The sequence below is a fragment of the Phascolarctos cinereus genome, unplaced genomic scaffold, assembly GCF_003287225.1.
Source record: "Phascolarctos cinereus isolate Bilbo 61053 unplaced genomic scaffold, phaCin_HiC Scaffold_1019;HRSCAF=1677, whole genome shotgun sequence".
In the NCBI taxonomy this organism is placed as follows: domain Eukaryota; kingdom Metazoa; phylum Chordata; class Mammalia; order Diprotodontia; family Phascolarctidae; genus Phascolarctos; species Phascolarctos cinereus.
Genome location: NW_027555178.1, coordinates 1,922 through 10,036, shown reverse-complemented (window position 1 = coordinate 10,036; position 8,115 = coordinate 1,922). Strand labels below are relative to the sequence as shown.

The 8,115-nt window shown below is 43.8% G+C and overlaps 1 long non-coding RNA gene across 1 annotated transcript; it reads right to left on the bottom strand.

The window, feature by feature from the left end:
* Positions 1–21: 21 nt before the first annotated feature.
* Positions 22–7,602, bottom strand: LOC144457781 (uncharacterized). Its single transcript, XR_013482474.1, has 3 exons — positions 4,082–7,602; positions 3,150–3,381; positions 22–2,197 (listed from the first exon to the last, which is right to left on the bottom strand). It is a non-coding gene; the product is annotated as an uncharacterized LOC144457781 (long non-coding RNA).
* Between the last annotated feature and the right edge of the window lie 513 nt (positions 7,603–8,115).

Sequence of the window (8,115 nt, the reverse complement as noted above, 5' to 3'; positions counted from 1 at the left end):
CATATAAAGGTTAGAGTGACAGTTTGGATTTAAGAAATTTGAATGTAATCAGCATAAACATAAAAAGTCTTACATCAGAGTTTAAGAAAAAAAATCCAGGTGAGGTTATTTAAAACCATGAGTATGCCCAGCATGTAGAAATAAAGACTGGTAGGGAGAAGTACATATCAGTTGCCCAAAGAGATCTGGACAGGTAACATTTTTATTTCTATTTGGCCCTACAAGATGGAGCTAGTAATCATGAGTAGCAGATAGAGGGAAGCCGACTTTGACTCAATATGAAGGAACAACTTTTTAACAACTAGAGCTATATAGAAGCACTTTGAGAGGCAGTGAGTTTCCTATTATAATGGGATTCTCAACTGGCACGTGGATGACCACTTGTTGAGGATGTCATAGATGGGATTTTATTCAAGTACAAGTTGGACTAGATGTTTAAGGTCCATCAACCAACACACATTTGTTAAATTGGAGTCAAGAAGACTTGAGTTCAAATCCAGACTACCTGTGTGACTCTAGACAAGTCACTAAACCTCTAGGTTCCTCAGTTTCCTCATCAGTAAAAATGGGGATAATAATAGCACCTACCTCCCACAGTCATTGTGAGAATCAGAGGGGATCTTTGAAAAACGCTCTGTAAGCACTGTAAGGCTTGCATGTAAAGGCTAGCTATTATTACTATTACCAACAATAATAGTAAATATGAGATAATTTTCAGATGGAGGTATTAGTAGCTGGGAGAACAGAAAAGATAATCATGTGGAAGGGGATCCCTGAACTCAGGTTCAGTAGAAACTAGGGATTCTAAGAGGCTGAGGTGCGGGAGGAGTGCATTCCAAGCATGCAGAAGAGTCAGTGCCAAGGCATAGACAGAGATTCTTTCCATCTCTTAAGTTCTGTTGACTCTTTGACTACATTACAATGAATGAAGTAGAGAAAGGATTATGGCCAGAGAAGGAAGGAAAGACATGAAGGAGGGAGGAAGGAAGTATTTATTGAATGCCTACTATGTGCCAGGCATTTCATTTGATCCTCACAACAATCCTGGGAGGTATGTGCTATTATTATCCACATCTGACAGTTGAGGAAACTGAGGCAGACAGAGGTCAAATGCCTTGCCGAGCGTCACTCAGCTGCTAAGTATCTGAGGTTAGATTTGAACTCAAGTGTTCCTAACTCCATAATCCAGTGATCTACAACTGCACTATCTAAGATCCCTTTAGGCAGAGAGAAAAGTGGGAAGAAGGAAACAAGAGGGTGAAGTAAATGCAGGGACTTACCTGAGCTTTCCCCAAAACCCCTCCACATATCTTTTAAAAATGATGCTAAACAAATTCTAGAGCAGCAAAACCCACAAAAAGACTGAGTGAAAACACATTTCAAGCCCAAGACAACTTGGAAGGTCAGCAGAAAAGGTCTGTTGCACCAGAGTGAGAGAGCAGCACAGTCCAGTGCAGGCCATGCCAGCAGAGACCGGGCCCCAGCAAACCTGCAGCAGGCCTTGGGAGTGACGGAATCAGCAGCGGCAGTGGCAGTAGCTGCTTCTGGAGCTCTCGGTCCACAGATGGAAAGGGATTTGAATAACTAGTCAGAAGGAGATTACAGGGGTCTTTTTGCTAGCACTGAGGCAGACTATGTTGCTTTCCCCACATTCAGATCTGGGTCGCAGTCCTGTGTGGAAGTCCCAGGGACAGGAAGAGCACTAGCATAACAGAGCTTACAGCCACAGTAGACAGGGGACCCTCGTCACAGTACAAAGGCAGAAAGGAGTGCCTGTGGTTGCTCACACACCAGAGCACAGGCCAGGAGAGTAGTAAAAACCTCTTCTTAGATCACATCATCCTTGGAAGAACTGAAAATGTACAGGTCCCTAGAAGTATCTCTAAAAATAGCTCCCCTGAAGCTTGGAACAATATGCTCTTCACGCTGGAAGCAGAGCCCTATCTTAACAAAGCATTTAAAAGTCAAATAATTGTCCAGAAAACGAGCAAACTCAGACTATGAAATCTAGCTGTGGTGACAAAGAAGATCAAAACACACACTCAGAAGAAGACAACAAAGTTAAAGCTTCACCTGAAAGTAGCATGGGGTCTTTCTCTACAGTCTTCTTGACATGGACACTCTCCAGTTAAAGCACTCTCATCAATTTTCAGATCATTCCCTTGGATCAGGATCCCACCTGCAGGCAAAAGGTCACCTGGAGAAAAAGAGGGAGGAGGGAGGAAAAGAAAATGGACAATGATAGTAAGAGACAAAAAGAGAATGTGGGAAGGCATGGTCTGATTCTACTCTAGTGCTCCTCCCATGGAGACTTCCTGAAGGGCATTAGACAAGCAGGTACCACAGAGAAACAGGTATCATGTGGATTAACAAAGTCCCTGCAAAATATGGGACACCCTCCAAAGGCTCTGGGCATTGTTATTCCTGATGACTTCCCCCTGGGACCCAGAAAAACATTCTGGGTATTCCATACAGGAGCAAGGTCATATTAAATTGCACCATAGGAGGGTCTCAGACTGTTCCTTTCCTAAAGGACTTACAACTTACCTAAACTTGAACCCAGAAGGTGATAATGAAGAATATAACCTACCCAGCTCCCTTCAATAGTTCTTAGACCCCTCCTCATACTATGAGACCAAGGAGAGAACTAGCTTGTCCACTAAGCAACAGAAAAGGCACAACAGAAATGAAGAATGGAGAATAGCAGAACTATAATCGGGGTGAGGTGATCTATAACTAGGATGAGAGCATCAAAATGGTGCTGACAATACTGTCAGTATCTCACTGAAACAATTGAACCTAGAACTTAGATTATGAGAATGAAATTTTAATCATTAAGATAATTAAAATACAAAGCTGCCACATGTTGGCTTCATCACCCTTGCTGCTTCACCCCAAGTAAGGTTTTTATCCACCCTGTCCCATTCTACTTCTTTCCCCCTGGCTCCAACTCTCCAGTTGTGGCCACCTCCCCAGGAATACCCTTGCAGTATCCCAGGCTCCCTACTTGCTTCCCCAATTGAAATGGGGTGAAAAAATTACTAGTGTTGGCTATGCACAATAGACACCTGTCCATAAAGTAGGTAGGTGGGGAGGGGAACCTACAGCATGGGATTCTCACCCTATTTGATCTGGGCAATATCTCCTACCTCAATCTCAAACACAGGCAATTGGACAATCTGGCCTTTGCGGATAGCAGTGAACTTCTGTTCCTGCTCAATACGGCTCTGTAGGCCCCAGAACTGCTTCTCCTTGCTCCAGTCATTGAAGGCCATCACCAGCACCACAATGATGGCCGAAAATGGGATAGCTGCCCTTCACTCCAGCCAGTCTCTGCTTCCCCTTCATCTGTCACACCAATTTTGGATTGCCCACAATCTACTTCATAAGGAGAGGGAAAGGAGGGGGTGTTACTTATAAGGTTCTTGTTGACATGCTAAGTGGAGCTAATGCTTTTACTAACCCTCTCTGGGAGAGGAGGGATAGGGCAGGGTAGAAAAAGGTAGGCAGACTCCCAGGAAGAGGAACCACCACTGCTGAGAAACCCAGGCTTAGGTATCCACTCATCACCTGCACCACCACAGTATTAACCTTAAAGGAGCCAGAGACTCAATAGTTCAGACTGTGTGCCTACATAAATGACAGGCAAGTCACAGGTAAATAACCGCCTAAGTCTAAAAGGGTCAGACTACTTCTGCCCAACAGGTTGAGCAACTTCCCATGATGCCAAGTACTTGGGCTTGCACTTTGAGGAGCAGGGCTTTGGAGGATTGGCAATATTCTATTTGTCACTAGGCATGAAGGATGAGACATAGAGAGGAATGCTATGGTAGAAATGGACTTCACTGGGTACTGGACAAAATGTCCAAATGCAGTCTGAATTAAAAAGCCCTGGTCTTCAACAAATCATTCCGGGTAGATGGGGAAAAAAATGTAAGTGGAGGTAGTTTATCAATAACCGATACTAAATGCCTGCTGCTGGGCCTGAACTAGGATCTTGCCCAGTTCTAGGACACCCACGCTCATTTCCACCCCCAGGAGGCCGATAGAAGGACAGGCCCAAGGAGATGATTGCTACAACCTCCAGGATGATGAGTGTGGCATCTTGTAGAGCTTCCCACACTAACTCCAAAAAGGTCTTGGGCTTTTTAGGGGGGATGAAGCTTTGTCCAAACTCCTGCTTTCATCTCTCCAGATCTGTAGGATTCCCAGACAGTCCTGAAGAGACGAAAAGGGGTAGTGAAAAAAGAAATAAAGCTGTTAAAAGGAACTTTAAGAAAAAGTTCCCCAAATACCCCCAACTACCTCTCTTCCATGACCTATACAAGTTATAAATCCTCTGGATTGGAAGATTCTTCAAGGAGTCAGCTCATTTATACCTATTTCCAGCCAGACAAGGGTGCTAGGAATAGGCAAGGTCTACTCTTCTTCTCTTGGATAGAGTCAACCTAAAACTAATACTGTCTTAGGAGTTTCATTAGCACTTTCCAAAGATGTATATCCAAACTGAGAGGCACTGTGGCATCATGGAAAACTTGCCTCAGAGGCAAAAGTCTTGGGCTCTAGTCTCAAGTCTGTCCCATTCTGGCCATGTGACCCTACACAAAATACTTACCTTCAGCACCCCTAGGCAACTATTTTGGACCAAGTTGCTGAGCAAGGGCGGAGCTGTTTCGGTAGAAGGTGCTTACTTAATGAATGAAGTCACATTCCCAAAACTCCAAATTATTGTTTGACTGCATCTTCTTACCTGTCCTCCCGGACAACTCTTAGGGGACACCCCAAAGTCACAAGAAGCAAGAGGGATATATCCTGATTCTCAGCCTACGGTTCCTTCCATTAGACTTTCAAGGGACAGGAGGATATTATATTAGATGTTCTGGCATATAAGTTTTAATTCTGGTCTTTTCTCTCTTCACGTGGCCCCTCTGCCCTCTTTGAAGAAGATCACTGGTATTATTTATGCAGAAGGGAAAAAAAGAGCAAAGGGAGGAAGAAGGGGTAGTTTGGGATTGGAAGCATCCAGGCTATTTCCTAAGGCCAGGTAGCCAAAGACAGAAGTTCTCACTCACTCTTCCAAACACTGATAGCTCCAATGCTAAGATGAAGGGCAGAGGGGGTGTCAGAATTTAACATGGCAATTAATGCTCGTTGGTGCTCATCAGTTTGCTTATATGTCACAGCAAATTAGTCATAAGTTTGGCACTTAAGACTGCTAAATGCAGTCCTTTATAATCTCCCTGAAGGTGAAGGTGGAGTCTCCAAGACAGCACTGAAACACAAGACGGAACATCAGCATGGGATGAAGTCCAAGTAATTGTGGCCAGTAGAGAGCCATTGGTAAAGGCCCCTGGAGGGAGGTAAGGGGCAATGATGAAAGTCTACATATGATAGCTTCACTAAGGGCTGCTCTACAGAGATGTAGGTGGAAGAATAACTGACCATTTCTACTGAGAGGAGAATCAAAGAAATGATCTTAAATGTGGCCTAAAGACCTCCTGCTACAGCTTGAGAAAGAACTTCGAGAAAGGGCTTTGCAAAAACTTCAACTGACCAAACAAAACAAAATAAAACCCAAAAAACAAACAAGCAAAAACCCCAACCAAACTAGGGCAGATATATAACTAGCCTAGAGGGGGGCCTCTGGCTGGAGGCAAGGCTGCCGATAGCAAACATGAGGAATTTGGGAGTACTTTTTAGTAGGCCGTGCTTGGCCTTCAGGGCGTAGGACAGACAAACAACACACAAATCAGGGAAGGAAAAACTCCTGACCTCTCCATGAAGGGAGGCTTTTTCTAGCTGTGTGACCCTGGGCAAATCACATAAACTCTCTATCTCAGTTTCTTAATCTGTAAAACGAGGATGATAATAGAGCTTACCTCACAGAGTTGTGAGGATCAAATGAAATAATATAGATGAAACACTATATAAATACTGGCTATCATTATTATTGCCCACATACCATAAACTAGATTAAGTCCAATTTGGTTCTATGACATTGAGAAGCTAGTGCCAAGGAGTATTCAGAAAAGTTACTAATAATAATAGTAGCTAGCATTTCTATATCTTTAAGATTTGCTGACATAATTTCATTTTATTCTCACAACAACTCAATAGAAATGCTAGCTATTATAATTTTTTAAATGCCTAAGGTCAAGAAGCATGGGAAGAGTAGGATTTGACTCACAGGGTAAGAATGACTTTGGGTGTTTCCCAGCAGCCTCCCTACCTCCTCAGCTGGAGGAGTCCAGTTCCCAATAGGAAAAGAGGATATGAGACTGGGAAAATAATGCTCAAGGCAGAGATAGTATTGCCAGGGGGGCTGAGCCCAGCTGGGTCTTTCTGTGAGGGCCCTGAGATGGTAGGGCCCTGCCAAATGGATTCAGGGATTTGGAGCCCTTCTGATGAGCTGAGATGCTCCTTGACATGTAGGGCTCACAGGATAAAGGGAAATGATTGACACTCATAGATAAGTTTTAACAGACCACCAAGGATAATCAGAATGTCAGGCACTGGGAGGTACTTTAGGGGCATCCCCATTGCCACTGGAAGAGGGAAGTGCAGAATCATCCACTGTGCTAAGGCCACCTAAGTTGGTCTTGGTTGTGAATGTGAAGCCATAAGAAAGAAAAGAGAATCTAGCCATCCATGGAGTGGCCCCAGAACAAACTTAAGGGAAGTTGAACCCATCTGAATTCCTTTCATAAGAGAAGAGACAAACATACTGATGTACTGAATTTTCCTCCAAGCATATCATTACCCATCTCTGGGACTTCTTCACTTTAAAACAAAAAAGTGAATCAGCCCTACTGTTTCTCTAGCAGACCAGAGATGGAGGGATCAGAAAAAAAATGTAGAATTCTAGAACACTGAGCTTTATCTAGAACACTGACATTTTGTGTAGGGAAGCTTCTGCATATTCATGGGCACTGAGACCAGCCACATTTTGTAAAGCTGTATGTGTATATGTGTGTGTACATCCATGCTCTCTATTGTGCTCATGTATCCACAGACTTATTTTATTATAACATTTCCAAACGCTTAGGTCAGTGACTTTGTTAAAAAAAAAAAAGTGCCATTTCCAAGAGGAGCAAAAAGGAAGTGTTACCTTAGTCATGATGTAAGAAGACTTAAGAGGTCATTTGATCCAATTCTTTGATTGTAGAAATGGAAAAAAGCTAAGGCCCCCAAAGATTCCTGTTGCATATTTTGGGAGGAGCAACTGGACAAAAGTCTCCATGAAAAACCCAAGATCAGATCTTGCCCATGCTCCCCCCCGATGATGTAGACAACCCCACTCCATCTCTAACTCCTGCTCTAACATTTCCATCATTAAGTCACCTAGGGTTTCTATCTAAAAGAACCTAAGTGGATTTTCCAGTTTCCAGCATGCCCAGTAGTAGGGAGGGAAAGTTGGAGCCCATTGTTGACTTGGGAATCCTCTCTCTCTAACATGTGTAATAAGAAGGGGAACCATGTGGGACTAGAAGCCTGGCTAATCTCTGACTTTGGACTTTCCATTTTAATTCTTCCTGCCCCAGAGAAGGTTTTCAGTCCCTAATCTCAACAGCTGTAATTTCATACACACTATACAGGAGAAGATTTTAGCTTCTGATCTCAGCAGCTGCAAAAGAAATGCGCGCGCGCGCGCACACACACACACACACACACACACACACACACACACACACACACGCTCCTACAGAATAAAGGAAGGGAGTTTTCCAATGTATTTTTCTACAGGGAAAGGGTTTCCCCTGGAAGAACCCAAAAGGAAGGAGAGAAGGAAAGTGTCACTCCCAAGAACCTTTGGAGAAAAGAGTTCTAGGTCTGGATCAGAATTGCCACTGGCTCTGAGAGTCAGACTCAGCACATGGGCTGGGAGAGACAAAAAAATGTGTCAGGCTGTGAAGTCATCTCCCTCACCCCACGCTGAGGAGTCCACAGCCCTTGCCCAGATTCCTGATGAATTGAGAGAAGACTAAAGCATTGGTGGAAAATCTGTGTCTGCGTGGTTAGGACCCAAAGACTGCAAGGAAAAGCTGGAGCCCAGACCTAAGTGGCCTATCCCCATCAGGAAAAGGCTATTCTTCTAGGAACAAGCTGCAGAGATAA